Source organism: Gadus chalcogrammus, chromosome 12, assembly GCF_026213295.1.
Source record: "Gadus chalcogrammus isolate NIFS_2021 chromosome 12, NIFS_Gcha_1.0, whole genome shotgun sequence".
In the NCBI taxonomy this organism is placed as follows: domain Eukaryota; kingdom Metazoa; phylum Chordata; class Actinopteri; order Gadiformes; family Gadidae; genus Gadus; species Gadus chalcogrammus.
In genome coordinates this window covers 11634758-11649757 of record NC_079423.1, presented here as the reverse complement: position 1 = coordinate 11649757, position 15000 = coordinate 11634758, and the positions used below count along the sequence as shown (strand labels likewise).

Sequence of the window (15000 nt, the reverse complement as noted above, 5' to 3'; positions counted from 1 at the left end):
TTCCTGCGTCTCCCCCTCCTACGGAGCCCATTTCAGCACCGTGTCAGTAGACAGTTACAATCCTACGACGTCGTGAGTGCAGCGAATGCGCGTTCACGTTAAGAGGAGTTTCGGGAAACGCTCCAAAGAAATTGACGATGGATCGCAAGATCCATCGTGAGAATGATCGTACGAGCGTAGATCCATCGTTATCGGGAAACGGGGCCCAGGCCCGACCCTGCTTAGCTTCCGAGTTCAGACGAGATCGGGCGTGTTCAGGGTGGTATGGCCGTAGGCAATTAGTGAAGGCGCAAAACCAGGTTTTATACAGTAGCACATAAGGAGTGAGAAAGCTGCTGAGGCTCGACGTTACACTCTTACAAAAACAATCATTAGTTAGATATAAACGGCAGTAATTGATTCAGTAGGACTCCTTATCCATGTAAACCATCATTGTGACATCTGAATTCATTAATTATCTGAAATACACTGCGTGTGCGTGTGATGTTAAATGTTTGAACCAAGGTTAACGGTTAAAGTGTCAGAGAATGGGTGGTGATTTTTTGACGTCCTCCCATGATCTGAAGTGAGCGTGCGTGTTTGTGTTGGTGAAAGTTTAAGAAATGTACAACTGTCGGTTCAGCTCTCTGGTGCTCCCTGCTGGCAGTATCACTATACTGTCCTCATGTTTCACAAAAATAGTTTTGAGAGACGTTGTCAGTTTTTGTATGTTGCTTAAATCCTCCAAAGCGGTTGGCAGTAAACATCAGGTCACGGTACGCCACGGAGTCAATGAGCTCGAGTTGAAAAAGAAAAAGCTTACAGCACCTGGTATTCCCAGGCGGTCTCCCATCCAAGTACTAACCAGGCCCGACCCTGCTTAGCTTCCGAGATCAGACGAGATCGGGCGTGTTCAGGGTGGTATGGCCGTAAGCAATTAGTGGAGGCGCAAAACCAGGTTTTATACAGTAGCACATAAGGAGTGAGAAAGCTGCTGAGGCTCGACGTTACACTCTTACAAAAACAATCATTAGTTAGATATAAACGGCAGTAATTGATTCAGTAGGACTCCTTATCCATGTAAACGATCATTGTGACATCTGAATTCATTAATTATCTGAAATACACTGCGTGTGCGTGTGATGTTAAATGTTTGAACCAAGGTTAACGGTTAAAGTGTCAGAGAATGGGTGGTGATTTTTTGACGTCCTCCCATGATCTGAAGTGAGCGTGCGTGTTTGTGTTGGTGAAAGTTTAAGAAATGTACAACTGTCGGTTCAGCTCTCTGGTGCTCCCTGCTGGCAGTATCACTATACTGTCCTCATGTTTCACAAAAATAGTTTTGAGAGACGTTGTCAGTTTTTGTATGTTGCTTAAATCCTCCAAAGCGGTTGGCAGTAAACATCAGGTCACGGTACGCCACGGAGTCAATGAGCTCGAGTTGAAAAAGAAATAGCTTACAGCACCTGGTATTCCCAGGCGGTCTCCCATCCAAGTACTAACCAGGCCCGACCCTGCTTAGCTTCCGAGATCAGACGAGATCGGGCGTGTTCAGGGTGGTATGGCCGTAAGCAAATAGTAAAAGGCGCAAAACCAGGTTTTATACAGTAGCACATAAGGAGTGAGAAAGCTGCTGAGGCTCGACGTTACACTTTTACAAAAACAATCATTAGTTAGATATAAACGGCAGTAATTGATTCAGTAGGACTCCTTATCCATGTAAACGATCATTGTGACATCTGAATTCATTAATTATCTGAAATACACTGCGTGTGCGTGTGATGTTAAATGTTTGAACCAAGGTTAACGGTTAAAGTGTCAGAGAATGGGTGGTGATTTTTTGACGTCCTCCCATGATCTGAAGTGAGCGTGCGTGTTTGTGTTGGTGAAAGTTTAAGAAATGTACAACTGTCGGTTCAGCTCTCTGGTGCTCCCTGCTGGCAGTATCACTATACTGTCCTCATGTTTCACAAAAATAGTTTTGAGAGACGTTGTCAGTTTTTGTATGTTGCTTAAATCCTCCAAAGCGGTTGGCAGTAAACATCAGGTCACGGTACGCCACGGTAGGCCACGGAGTCAATGAGCTCGAGTTGAAAAAGAAAAAGCTTACAGCACCTGGTATTCCCAGGCTGTCTCCCATCCAAGTACTAACCAGGCCCGACCCTGCTTAGCTTCCGAGATCAGACGAGATCGGGCGTGTTCAGGGTGGTATGGCCGTAAGCAATTAGTGCAGGCGCAAAACCAGGTTTTATACAGTAGCACATAAGGAGTGAGAAAGCTGCTGAGGCTCGACGTTACACTTTTACAAAAACAATCATTAGTTAGATATAAACGGCAGTAATTGATTCAGTAGGACTCCTTATCCATGTAAACGATCATTGTGACATCTGAATTCATTAATTATCTGAAATACACTGCGTGTGCGTGTGATGTTAAATGTTTGAACCAAGGTTAACGGTTAAAGTGTCAGAGAATGGGTGGTGATTTTTTGACGTCCTCCCATGATCTGAAGTGAGCGTGCGTGTTTGTGTTGGTGAAAGTTTAAGAAATGTACAACTGTCGGTTCAGCTCTCTGGTGCTCCCTGCTGGCAGTATCACTATACTGTCCTCATGTTTCACAAAAATAGTTTTGAGAGACGTTGTCAGTTTTTGTATGTTGCTTAAATCCTCCAAAGCGGTTGGCAGTAAACATCAGGTCACGGTACGCCACGGTAGGCCACGGAGTCAATGAGCTCGAGTTGAAAAAGAAAAAGCTTACAGCACCTGGTATTCCCAGGCGGTCTCCCATCCAAGTACTAACCAGGGCCCCGTTTCCCGAAAGCGTCGTTAGCCTAAGTGGATCGTGAAGTGCGTCGAAAGGGCATCGTAGAGTTTTCACCGCGTTTCCCGAAAGCATCGTGGGGAACGAACGTCTTGAAAACGCTCGTAGCTAACGAGTACTCCAGGGGTGCTCGTAGGTACTCGTAGGACGCTAAGAGCATCGTCAGCTATAGCCTCAGTGGCGACACCATCGGACATTCCGTCTATTGGATGCGTTTTATTAAAAACTAAGAACATAAAGGCGCAATGCGTTTTAATAAAACGCATCCAATAGACGGAATGTCCGTGCGTTTTATTAAAACGCATTGCGCCTTTATGTTCTTAGTTTGGTAATTAATAAAGACTATTAATTAATTTATTAATAAAGATGTTCAAATGGCCAAAATAAAACGGGACAGTCCAGAAAATGTTTGCGCAGGCAGGGCACTCAAAATGTGTGAGAGAAAGTGGGGGGATTTGTGCAGACTGACATGGCTACTCATAAAACGTAGCATAAAATAATGTAAAAAATAAATTAAATTAAACAAATTAAAAAAAATAAAAAATAACGAAATAAAAGAAATTAAAAAAAATAAGAAAATAAATAAATAAAAAAAATTATAAAAAACAAGCAAAGGAGCAGGCAAAAGGCTGGGATATGGTGGGGATTGGTCACGTTGACGGGAATGTTTAGTGACATGAGGGAGGGTGGAGGGGGTTAAAAAAAAGTCTCAATCACTATTCGACGCGCATGAAAACCAGCCGCGTAGTTATGAGGGAGGCCGTCCTCACACCGATCTTCCTCATCGTCATCGTCCTCAACGTCCTCCGGTTCTAAGCAATGCCACCCCAGCCTTAGCTGCAATGTTGTGCAACATAGCCGTCACACATATCACGGCGCATGACTTGGCCGGAGAAAACTGGAGCCCTCCGCCTGACTTGTGAAGGCATCTAAAGAGCAACTTCCACCTCCCGATCGTGCACTCAACGATGCACCGGGCAAGACGGTGGGCTTCGTTGTATTCCTCATCATGGACGTCTCCCGGGTTATTCACAGGTGTGAAGAGGAATTATTTAAGGGGGGAAAATGCCGTGAAACGCACAGTGCATTCAGGATTAGGACTGATATATGTCGGTTTAAGCCTAATCAATTGTGTTTTAATGTCTTTAGCATTCATATAATTGCAGTCTATTTTTTTCGTAGGCTACTCTGCTGTTGTCCTTGATGGGGATATATTTTAACCCTTTTTAACACAATTTTCCTGCGACATTCCTGCGTCTCCCCCTCCTACGGAGCCCATTTCAGCACCGTGTCAGTAGACAGTTACAATCCTACGACGTCGTGAGTGCAGCGAATGCGCGTTCACGTTAAGAGGAGTTTCGGGAAACGCTCCAAAGAAATTGACGATGGATCGCAAGATCCATCGTGAGAATGATCGTACGAGCGTAGGATCCATCGTTATCGGGAAACGGGGCCCAGGCCCGACCCTGCTTAGCTTCCGAGTTCAGACGAGATCGGGCGTGTTCAGGGTGGTATGGCCGTAGGCAATTAGTGAAGGCGCAAAACCAGGTTTTATACAGTAGCACATAAGGAGTGAGAAAGCTGCTGAGGCTCGACGTTACACTCTTACAAAAACAATCATTAGTTAGATATAAACGGCAGTAATTGATTCAGTAGGACTCCTTATCCATGTAAACGATCATTGTGACATCTGAATTCATTAATTATCTGAAATACACTGCGTGTGCGTGTGATGTTAATGTTTGAACCAAGGTTAACGGTTAAAGTGTCAGAGAATGGGTGGTGATTTTTTGACGTCCTCCCATGATCTGAAGTGAGCGTGCGTGTTTGTGTTGGTGAAAGTTTAAGAAATGTACAACTGTCGGTTCAGCTCTCTGGTGCTCCCTGCTGGCAGTATCACTATACTGTCCTCATGTTTCACAAAAATAGTTTTGAGAGACGTTGTCAGTTTTTGTATGTTGCTTAAATCCTCCAAAGCGGTTGGCAGTAAACATCAGGTCACGGTACGCACGGCACGGAGTCAATGAGCTCGAGTTGAAAAAGAAAAAGCTTACAGCACCTGGTATTCCCAGGCGGTCTCCCATCCAAGTACTAACCAGGCCCGACCCTGCTTAGCTTCCGAGATCAGACGAGATCGGGCGTGTTCAGGGTGGTAGGGCCGTAAGCAATTAGTGCAGGCGCAAAACCAGGTTTTATACAGTAGCACATAAGGAGTGAGAAAGCTGCTGAGGCTCGACGTTACACTCTTACAAAAACAATCATTAGTTAGATATAAACGGCAGTAATTGATTCAGTAGGACTCCTTATCCATGTAAACGATCATTGTGACATCTGAATTCATTAATTATCTGAAATACACTGCGTGTGCGTGTGATGTTAAATGTTTGAACCAAGGTTAACGGTTAAAGTGTCAGAGAATGGGTGGTGATTTTTTGACGTCCTCCCATGATCTGAAGTGAGCGTGCGTGTTTGTGTTGGTGAAAGTTTAAGAAATGTACAACTGTCGGTTCAGCTCTCTGGTGCTCCCTGCTGGCAGTATCACTATACTGTCCTCATGTTTCACAAAAATAGTTTTGAGAGACGTTGTCAGTTTTTGTATGTTGCTTAAATCCTCCAAAGCGGTTGGCAGTAAACATCAGGTCACGGTACGCCACGTTAGGCCACGGAGTCAATGAGCTCGAGTTGAAAAAGAAAAAGCTTACAGCACCTGGTATTCCCAGGCGGTCTCCCATCCAAGTACTAACCAGGCCCGACCCTGCTTAGCTTCCGAGATCAGACGAGATCGGGCGTGTTCAGGGTGGTATGGCCGTAAGCAATTAGTGCAGGCGCAAAACCAGGTTTTATACAGTAGCACATAAGGAGTGAGAAAGCTGCTGAGGCTCGACGTTACACTTTTACAAAAACAATCATTAGTTAGATATAAACGGCAGTAATTGATTCAGTAGGACTCCTTATCCATGTAAACGATCATTGTGACATCTGAATTCATTAATTATCTGAAATACACTGCGTGTGCGTGTGATGTTAAATGTTTGAACCAAGGTTAACGGTTAAAGTGTCAGAGAATGGGTGGTGATTTTTTGACGTCCTCCCATGATCTGAAGTGAGCGTGCGTGTTTGTGTTGGTGAAAGTTTAAGAAATGTACAACTGTCGGTTCAGCTCTCTGGTGCTCCCTGCTGGCAGTATCACTATACTGTCCTCATGTTTCACAAAAATAGTTTTGAGAGACGTTGTCAGTTTTTGTATGTTGCTTAAATCCTCCAAAGCGGTTGGCAGTAAACATCAGGTCACGGTACGCCACGGTAGGCCACGGAGTCAATGAGCTCGAGTTGAAAAAGAAAAAGCTTACAGCACCTGGTATTCCCAGGCGGTCTCCCATCCAAGTACTAACCAGGCCCGACCCTGCTTAGCTTCCGAGATCAGACGAGATCGGGCGTGTTCAGGGTGGTATGGCCGTAAGCAATTAGTGCAGGCGCAAAACCAGGTTTTATACAGTAGCACATAAGGAGTGAGAAAGCTGCTGAGGCTCGACGTTACACTCTTACAAAAACAATCATTAGTTAGATATAAACGGCAGTAATTGATTCAGTAGGACTCCTTATCCATGTAAACGATCATTGTGACATCTGAATTCATTAATTATCTGAAATACACTGCGTGTGCGTGTGATGTTAAATGTTTGAACCAAGGTTAACGGTTAAAGTGTCAGAGAATGGGTGGTGATTTTTTGACGTCCTCCCATGATCTGAAGTGAGCGTGCGTGTTTGTGTTGGTGAAAGTTTAAGAAATGTACAACTGTCGGTTCAGCTCTCTGGTGCTCCCTGCTGGCAGTATCACTATACTGTCCTCATGTTTCACAAAAATAGTTTTGAGAGACGTTGTCAGTTTTTGTATGTTGCTTAAATCCTCCAAAGCGGTTGGCAGTAAACATCAGGTCACGGTACGCCACGGTAGGCCACGGAGTCAATGAGCTCGAGTTGAAAAAGAAAAAGCTTACAGCACCTGGTATTCCCAGGCGGTCTCCCATCCAAGTACTAACCAGGCCCGACCCTGCTTAGCTTCCGAGATCAGACGAGATCGGGCGTGTTCAGGGTGGTATGGCCGTAAGCAATTAGTGCAGGCGCAAAACCAGGTTTTATACAGTAGCACATAAGGAGTGAGAAAGCTGCTGAGGCTCGACGTTACACTTTTACAAAAACAATCATTAGTTAGATATAAACGGCAGTAATTGATTCAGTAGGACTCCTTATCCATGTAAACGATCATTGTGACATCTGAATTCATTAATTATCTGAAATACACTGCGTGTGCGTGTGATGTTAAATGTTTGAACCAAGGTTAACGGTTAAAGTGTCAGAGAATGGGTGGTGATTTTTTGACGTCCTCCCATGATCTGAAGTGAGCGTGCGTGTTTGTGTTGGTGAAAGTTTAAGAAATGTACAACTGTCGGTTCAGCTCTCTGGTGCTCCCTGCTGGCAGTATCACTATACTGTCCTCATGTTTCACAAAAATAGTTTTGAGAGACGTTGTCAGTTTTTGTATGTTGCTTAAATCCTCCAAAGCGGTTGGCAGTAAACATCAGGTCACGGTACGCCACGGTAGGCCACGGAGTCAATGAGCTCGAGTTGAAAAAGAAAAAGCTTACAGCACCTGGTATTCCCAGGCGGTCTCCCATCCAAGTACTAACCAGGCCCGACCCTGCTTAGCTTCCGAGATCAGACGAGATCGGGCGTGTTCAGGGTGGTATGGCCGTAAGCAATTAGTGCAGGCGCAAAACCAGGTTTTATACAGTAGCACATAAGGAGTGAGAAAGCTGCTGAGGCTCGACGTTACACTTTTACAAAAACAATCATTAGTTAGATATAAACGGCAGTAATTGATTCAGTAGGACTCCTTATCCATGTAAACGATCATTGTGACATCTGAATTCATTAATTATCTGAAATACACTGCGTGTGCGTGTGATGTTAAATGTTTGAACCAAGGTTAACGGTTAAAGTGTCAGAGAATGGGTGGTGATTTTTGACGTCCTCCCATGATCTGAAGTGAGCGTGCGTGTTTGTGTTGGTGAAAGTTTAAGAAATGTACAACTGTCGGTTCAGCTCTCTGGTGCTCCCTGCTGGCAGTATCACTATACTGTCCTCATGTTTCACAAAAATAGTTTTGAGAGACGTTGTCAGTTTTTGTATGTTGCTTAAATCCTCCAAAGCGGTTGGCAGTAAACATCAGGTCACGGTACGCCACGGTAGGCCACGGAGTCAATGAGCTCGAGTTGAAAAAGAAAAAGCTTACAGCACCTGGTATTCCCAGGCGGTCTCCCATCCAAGTACTAACCAGGCCCGACCCTGCTTAGCTTCCGAGATCAGACGAGATCGGGCGTGTTCAGGGTGGTATGGCCGTAAGCAATTAGTGCAGGCGCAAAACCAGGTTTTATACAGTAGCACATAAGGAGTGAGAAAGCTGCTGAGGCTCGACGTTACACTCTTACAAAAACAATCATTAGTTAGATATAAACGGCAGTAATTGATTCAGTAGGACTCCTTATCCATGTAAACGATCATTGTGACATCTGAATTCATTAATTATCTGAAATACACTGCGTGTGCGTGTGATGTTAAATGTTTGAACCAAGGTTAACGGTTTAAAGTGTCAGAGAATGGGTGGTGATTTTTGACGTCCTCCCATGATCTGAAGTGAGCGTGCGTGTTTGTGTTGGTGAAAGTTTAAGAAATGTACAACTGTCGGTTCAGCTCTCTGGTGCTCCCTGCTGGCAGTATCACTATACTGTCCTCATGTTTCACAAAAATAGTTTTGAGAGACGTTGTCAGTTTTTGTATGTTGCTTAAATCCTCCAAAGCGGTTGGCAGTAAACATCAGGTCACGGTACGCCACGGTAGGCCACGGAGTCAATGAGCTCGAGTTGAAAAAGAAAAAGCTTACAGCACCTGGTATTCCCAGGCGGTCTCCCATCCAAGTACTAACCAGGCCCGACCCTGCTTAGCTTCCGAGATCAGACGAGATCGGGCGTGTTCAGGGTGGTATGGCCGTAAGCAATTAGTGCAGGCGCAAAACCAGGTTTTATACAGTAGCACATAAGGAGTGAGAAAGCTGCTGAGGCTCGACGTTACACTTTTACAAAAACAATCATTAGTTAGATATAAACGGCAGTAATTGATTCAGTAGGACTCCTTATCCATGTAAACGATCATTGTGACATCTGAATTCATTAATTATCTGAAATACACTGCGTGTGCGTGTGATGTTAAATGTTTGAACCAAGGTTAACGGTTAAAGTGTCAGAGAATGGGTGGTGATTTTTTGACGTCCTCCCATGATCTGAAGTGAGCGTGCGTGTTTGTGTTGGTGAAAGTTTAAGAAATGTACAACTGTCGGTTCAGCTCTCTGGTGCTCCCTGCTGGCAGTATCACTATACTGTCCTCATGTTTCACAAAAATAGTTTTGAGAGACGTTGTCAGTTTTTGTATGTTGCTTAAATCCTCCAAAGCGGTTGGCAGTAAACATCAGGTCACGGTACGCCACGGTAGGCCACGGAGTCAATGAGCTCGAGTTGAAAAAGAAAAAGCTTACAGCACCTGGTATTCCCAGGCGGTCTCCCATCCAAGTACTAACCAGGCCCGACCCTGCTTAGCTTCCGAGATCAGACGAGATCGGGCGTGTTCAGGGTGGTATGGCCGTAAGCAATTAGTGCAGGCGCAAAACCAGGTTTTATACAGTAGCACATAAGGAGTGAGAAAGCTGCTGAGGCTCGACGTTACACTTTTACAAAAACAATCATTAGTTAGATATAAACGGCAGTAATTGATTCAGTAGGACTCCTTATCCATGTAAACGATCATTGTGACATCTGAATTCATTAATTATCTGAAATACACTGCGTGTGCGTGTGATGTTAAATGTTTGAACCAAGGTTAACGGTTAAAGTGTCAGAGAATGGGTGGTGATTTTTTGACGTCCTCCCATGATCTGAAGTGAGCGTGCGTGTTTGTGTTGGTGAAAGTTTAAGAAATGTACAACTGTCGGTTCAGCTCTCTGGTGCTCCCTGCTGGCAGTATCACTATACTGTCCTCATGTTTCACAAAAATAGTTTTGAGAGACGTTGTCAGTTTTTGTATGTTGCTTAAATCCTCCAAAGCGGTTGGCAGTAAACATCAGGTCACGGTACGCCACGGAGTCAATGAGCTCGAGTTGAAAAAGAAAAAGCTTACAGCACCTGGTATTCCCAGGCGGTCTCCCATCCAAGTACTAACCAGGCCCGACCCTGCTTAGCTTCCGAGATCAGACGAGATCGGGCGTGTTCAGGGTGGTATGGCCGTAAGCAATTAGTGCAGGCGCAAAACCAGGTTTTATACAGTAGCACATAAGGAGTGAGAAAGCTGCTGAGGCTCGACGTTACACTTTTACAAAAACAATCATTAGTTAGATATAAACGGCAGTAATTGATTCAGTAGGACTCCTTATCCATGTAAACGATCATTGTGACATCTGAATTCATTAATTATCTGAAATACACTGCGTGTGCGTGTGATGTTAAATGTTTGAACCAAGGTTAACGGTTAAAGTGTCAGAGAATGGGTGGTGATTTTTTGACGTCCTCCCATGATCTGAAGTGAGCGTGCGTGTTTGTGTTGGTGAAAGTTTAAGAAATGTACAACTGTCGGTTCAGCTCTCTGGTGCTCCCTGCTGGCAGTATCACTATACTGTCCTCATGTTTCACAAAAATAGTTTTGAGAGACGTTGTCAGTTTTTGTATGTTGCTTAAATCCTCCAAAGCGGTTGGCAGTAAACATCAGGTCACGGTACGCCACGGTAGGCCACGGAGTCAATGAGCTCGAGTTGAAAAAGAAAAAGCTTACAGCACCTGGTATTCCCAGGCGGTCTCCCATCCAAGTACTAACCAGGCCCGACCCTGCTTAGCTTCCGAGATCAGACGAGATCGGGCGTGTTCAGGGTGGTATGGCCGTAAGCAATTAGTGCAGGCGCAAAACCAGGTTTTATACAGTAGCACATAAGGAGTGAGAAAGCTGCTGAGGCTCGACGTTACACTTTTACAAAAACAATCATTAGTTAGATATAAACGGCAGTAATTGATTCAGTAGGACTCCTTATCCATGTAAACGATCATTGTGACATCTGAATTCATTAATTATCTGAAATACACTGCGTGTGCGTGTGATGTTAAATGTTTGAACCAAGGTTAACGGTTAAAGTGTCAGAGAATGGGTGGTGATTTTTGACGTCCTCCCATGATCTGAAGTGAGCGTGCGTGTTTGTGTTGGTGAAAGTTTAAGAAATGTACAACTGTCGGTTCAGCTCTCTGGTGCTCCCTGCTGGCAGTATCACTATACTGTCCTCATGTTTCACAAAAATAGTTTTGAGAGACGTTGTCAGTTTTTGTATGTTGCTTAAATCCTCCAAAGCGGTTGGCAGTAAACATCAGGTCACGGTACGCCACGGTAGGCCACGGAGTCAATGAGCTCGAGTTGAAAAAGAAAAAGCTTACAGCACCTGGTATTCCCAGGCGGTCTCCCATCCAAGTACTAACCAGGCCCGACCCTGCTTAGCTTCCGAGATCAGACGAGATCGGGCGTGTTCAGGGTGGTATGGCCGTAAGCAATTAGTGCAGGCGCAAAACCAGGTTTTATACAGTAGCACATAAGGAGTGAGAAAGCTGCTGAGGCTCGACGTTACACTTTACAAAACAATCATTAGTTAGATATAAACGGCAGTAATTGATTCAGTAGGACTCCTTATCCATGTAAACGATCATTGTGACATCTGAATTCATTAATTATCTGAAATACACTGCGTGTGCGTGTGATGTTAAATGTTTGAACCAAGGTTAACGGTTAAAGTGTCAGAGAATGGGTGGTGATTTTTTGACGTCCTCCCATGATCTGAAGTGAGCGTGCGTGTTTGTGTTGGTGAAAGTTTAAGAAATGTACAACTGTCGGTTCAGCTCTCTGGTGCTCCCTGCTGGCAGTATCACTATACTGTCCTCATGTTTCACAAAAATAGTTTTGAGAGACGTTGTCAGTTTTTGTATGTTGCTTAAATCCTCCAAAGCGGTTGGCAGTAAACATCAGGTCACGGTACGCCACGGAGTCAATGAGCTCGAGTTGAAAAGAAAAGCTTACAGCACCTGGTATTCCCAGGCGGTCTCCCATCCAAGTACTAACCAGGCCGACCCTGCTTAGCTTCCGAGATCAGACGAGATCGGGCGTGTTCAGGGTGGTATGGCCGTAAGCAATTAGTGCAGGCGCAAAACCAGGTTTTATACAGTAGCACATAAGGAGTGAGAAAGCTGCTGAGGCTCGACGTTACACTTTTACAAAAACAATCATTAGTTAGATATAAACGGCAGTAATTGATTCAGTAGGACTCCTTATCCATGTAAACGATCATTGTGACATCTGAATTCATTAATTATCTGAAATACACTGCGTGTGCGTGTGATGTTAAATGTTTGAACCAAGGTTAACGGTTAAAGTGTCAGAGAATGGGTGGTGATTTTTTGACGTCCTCCCATGATCTGAAGTGAGCGTGCGTGTTTGTGTTGGTGAAAGTTTAGAAATGTACAACTGTCGGTTTCAGCTCTCTGGTGCTCCCTGCTGGCAGTATCACTATACTGTCCTCATGTTTCACAAAATAGTTTTGAGAGACGTTGTCAGTTTTTGTATGTTGCTTAAATCCTCCAAAGCGGTGGCAGTAAACATCAGGTCACGGTACGCCACGGAGTCAATGAGCTCGAGTTGAAAAAGAAAAAGCTTACAGCACCTGGTATTCCCAGGCGGTCTCCCATCCAAGTACTAACCAGGCCCGACCCTGCTTAGCTTCCGAGATCAGACGAGATCGGGCGTGTTCAGGGTGGTATGGCCGTAAGCAATTAGTGCAGGCGCAAAACCAGGTTTTATACAGTAGCACATAAGGAGTGAGAAAGCTGCTGAGGCTCGACGTTACACTCTTTACAAAAACAATCATTAGTTAGATATAAACGGCAGTAATTGATTCAGTAGGACTCCTTATCCATGTAAACGATCATTGTGACATCTGAATTCATTAATTATCTGAAATACACTGCGTGTGCGTGTGATGTTAAATGTTTGAACCAAGGTTAACGGTTAAAGTGTCAGAGAATGGGTGGTGATTTTTTGACGTCCTCCCATGATCTGAAGTGAGCGTGCGTGTTTGTGTGGTGAAAGTTTAAGAAATGTACAACTGTCGGTTCAGCTCTCTGGTGCTCCCTGCTGGCAGTATCACTATACTGTCCTCATGTTTCACAAAAATAGTTTTGAGAGACGTTGTCAGTTTTTGTATGTTGCTTAAATCCTCCAAAGCGGTTGGCAGTAAACATCAGGTCACGGTACCCCACGGAGTCAATGAGCTCGAGTTGAAAAAGAAAAAGCTTACAGCACCTGGTATTCCCAGGCGGTCTCCCATCCAAGTACTAACCAGGCCCGACCCTGCTTAGCTTCCGAGATCAGACGAGATCGGGCGTGTTCAGGGTGGTATGGCCGTAAGCAATTAGTGCAGGCGCAAAACCAGGTTTTATACAGTAGCCCATAAGGAGTGAGAAAGCTGCTGAGGCTCGACGTTACACTCTTACAAAAACAATCATTAGTTAGATATAAACGGCAGTAATTGATTCAGTAGGACTCCTTATCCATGTAAACGATCATTGTGACATCTGAATTCATTAATTATCTGAAATACACTGCGTGTGCGTGTGATGTTAAATGTTTGAACCAGGTTAACGGTTAAAGTGTCAGAGAATGGGTGGTGATTTTTTGACGTCCTCCCATGATCTGAAGTGAGCGTGCGTGTTTGTGTTGGTGAAAGTTTAAGAAATGTACAACTGTCGGTTAGCTCTCTGGTGCTCCCTGCTGGCAGTATCACTATACTGTCCTCATGTTCACAAAAATAGTTTTGAGAGACGTTGTCAGTCTTTGTATGTTGTTAAATCCTCCAAAGCGGTTGGCAGTAAACATCAGGTCACGGGTCACAGTAGGCCACGGAGTCAATGAGCTCGAGTTGAAAAAGGAAAAAGCTTACAGCACCTTGTATTCCCAGGCGGTCTCCCCATCCAGTACTAATCAGGCCGAACCCTGCTTAGCTTCGAGATCAGACGAGACGGGCGTGTTTAGGGTGGTATGGCAGTAATCTAAGCAATTAGTGCAGGCGCAAAACCAGGTTTTATAAGTAGCACATAAGGGGTGAGAAAGCTGCTGAGGCTCGACTTACACTTTTACAAAAACAATCATTAGTTAGATATATTAAACGGCAGTACTTGTCAGTAGGACTCCTTATCCATGTAAACGATCATTGTGACATCTGAAATCATTATTATCTGAAATACATCGTGTGCGTGTGATGTTAATGTTTGAACCAAGGTTAAACGTTAAAGTGTCAGAGAATGGGTGGTGATTTTTTGAAGTCCTCCCATGATCTGAAGTGAGCGTGCGTGTTTGTGTTGGTGAAAGTTTAAGAAATGTACAACTGTCGTTTCAGCTCTCTGGTGCTCCCTGCTGGCAGTATCACTATACTGTCCTCATGTTTCACAAAATTAGTTTTGAGAGACGTTGTCAGTTTTGTATGTTGCTTAAATCCTCCAAAGCGGTTGGCAGTAAACCTCAGGTCAGGTACGCCACCGTAGGCCACGGAGTCAATGAGCTCGAGTTGAAAAAGGAAACGCTTACAGCACCTGGTATTCCCAGCTGGTCTCCCATCCAAGTACTAACCAGGCCCGACCCTGCTTAGCTTCCGAGATTCAGACAGAATCGGGCGTGTTCAGGGGGTATGGCCGTAAGTCAATTAGTGAAGGCGCAAAACCAGGTTTTATACAGTAGCACATAGAGTGAGAAAGCTGCTGAGGCTCGACGTTACACTTTTAGCAAAAACAATCATTAGTTAGATATAAACGGCAGTAATTGATTCAGTAGGACTCCTTATCCATGTAAACGATCATTGTGACATCTGAATTCATTAATTATCTGAAAATACACTGCGTGTGCGTGTGATGTTAAATGTTTGAACCAAGGTTAACGGTTAAAGTGTCAGAGAATGGGTGGTGATTTTTTGACGTCTCCCATGATCTGAAGTGAGCGTGCGTGTTTGTGTTGGTGAAAGTTTAAGAAATGTACAACTGTCGGTTCAGCTCTCTGGTGCTCCCTGGGCAGTATCA

At 44.4% G+C, this 15000-nt stretch overlaps 17 non-coding genes and 1 pseudogene across 17 annotated transcripts; all 18 read right to left on the bottom strand.

Annotated features, from left to right (window-relative positions):
- Positions 1-795: 795 nt before the first annotated feature.
- LOC130399049 (5S ribosomal RNA) lies at positions 796-914 on the bottom strand. Its single transcript, XR_008901584.1, has one exon. It is a non-coding gene; the product is annotated as a 5S ribosomal RNA (ribosomal RNA).
- Positions 915-1433: 519 nt separating this feature from the next.
- On the bottom strand, positions 1434-1552 carry LOC130399048 (5S ribosomal RNA). Its single transcript, XR_008901583.1, has one exon. It is a non-coding gene; the product is annotated as a 5S ribosomal RNA (ribosomal RNA).
- A 530-nt stretch (positions 1553-2082) lies between these two features.
- On the bottom strand, positions 2083-2201 carry LOC130401174 (5S ribosomal RNA). The gene has a single exon (XR_008903635.1). It is a non-coding gene; the product is annotated as a 5S ribosomal RNA (ribosomal RNA).
- A 2646-nt stretch (positions 2202-4847) lies between these two features.
- LOC130400214 (5S ribosomal RNA) lies at positions 4848-4966 on the bottom strand. Its single transcript, XR_008902690.1, has one exon. It is a non-coding gene; the product is annotated as a 5S ribosomal RNA (ribosomal RNA).
- Positions 4967-5495: 529 nt separating this feature from the next.
- On the bottom strand, positions 5496-5614 carry LOC130399047 (5S ribosomal RNA). Its single transcript, XR_008901582.1, has one exon. It is a non-coding gene; the product is annotated as a 5S ribosomal RNA (ribosomal RNA).
- Positions 5615-6143: 529 nt separating this feature from the next.
- On the bottom strand, positions 6144-6262 carry LOC130399046 (5S ribosomal RNA). Its single transcript, XR_008901581.1, has one exon. It is a non-coding gene; the product is annotated as a 5S ribosomal RNA (ribosomal RNA).
- A 529-nt stretch (positions 6263-6791) lies between these two features.
- On the bottom strand, positions 6792-6910 carry LOC130399045 (5S ribosomal RNA). Its single transcript, XR_008901580.1, has one exon. It is a non-coding gene; the product is annotated as a 5S ribosomal RNA (ribosomal RNA).
- A 529-nt stretch (positions 6911-7439) lies between these two features.
- Positions 7440-7558, bottom strand: LOC130399044 (5S ribosomal RNA). Its single transcript, XR_008901579.1, has one exon. It is a non-coding gene; the product is annotated as a 5S ribosomal RNA (ribosomal RNA).
- Positions 7559-8086: 528 nt separating this feature from the next.
- Positions 8087-8205, bottom strand: LOC130399043 (5S ribosomal RNA). The gene has a single exon (XR_008901578.1). It is a non-coding gene; the product is annotated as a 5S ribosomal RNA (ribosomal RNA).
- A 529-nt stretch (positions 8206-8734) lies between these two features.
- On the bottom strand, positions 8735-8853 carry LOC130399041 (5S ribosomal RNA). Its single transcript, XR_008901576.1, has one exon. It is a non-coding gene; the product is annotated as a 5S ribosomal RNA (ribosomal RNA).
- Positions 8854-9382: 529 nt separating this feature from the next.
- On the bottom strand, positions 9383-9501 carry LOC130399039 (5S ribosomal RNA). The gene has a single exon (XR_008901575.1). It is a non-coding gene; the product is annotated as a 5S ribosomal RNA (ribosomal RNA).
- A 519-nt stretch (positions 9502-10020) lies between these two features.
- LOC130399038 (5S ribosomal RNA) lies at positions 10021-10139 on the bottom strand. The gene has a single exon (XR_008901574.1). It is a non-coding gene; the product is annotated as a 5S ribosomal RNA (ribosomal RNA).
- A 529-nt stretch (positions 10140-10668) lies between these two features.
- On the bottom strand, positions 10669-10787 carry LOC130399037 (5S ribosomal RNA). The gene has a single exon (XR_008901573.1). It is a non-coding gene; the product is annotated as a 5S ribosomal RNA (ribosomal RNA).
- A 528-nt stretch (positions 10788-11315) lies between these two features.
- LOC130399036 (5S ribosomal RNA) lies at positions 11316-11434 on the bottom strand. The gene has a single exon (XR_008901572.1). It is a non-coding gene; the product is annotated as a 5S ribosomal RNA (ribosomal RNA).
- Positions 11435-11949: 515 nt separating this feature from the next.
- LOC130394477 (5S ribosomal RNA) lies at positions 11950-12067 on the bottom strand. The gene has a single exon (XR_008897631.1). It is a non-coding gene; the product is annotated as a 5S ribosomal RNA (ribosomal RNA).
- Positions 12068-12584: 517 nt separating this feature from the next.
- On the bottom strand, positions 12585-12703 carry LOC130399035 (5S ribosomal RNA). The gene has a single exon (XR_008901571.1). It is a non-coding gene; the product is annotated as a 5S ribosomal RNA (ribosomal RNA).
- A 519-nt stretch (positions 12704-13222) lies between these two features.
- Positions 13223-13341, bottom strand: LOC130399034 (5S ribosomal RNA). The gene has a single exon (XR_008901570.1). It is a non-coding gene; the product is annotated as a 5S ribosomal RNA (ribosomal RNA).
- A 1167-nt stretch (positions 13342-14508) lies between these two features.
- Positions 14509-14627, bottom strand: LOC130395993 (5S ribosomal RNA; annotated as a pseudogene).
- Positions 14628-15000: the final 373 nt, after the last annotated feature.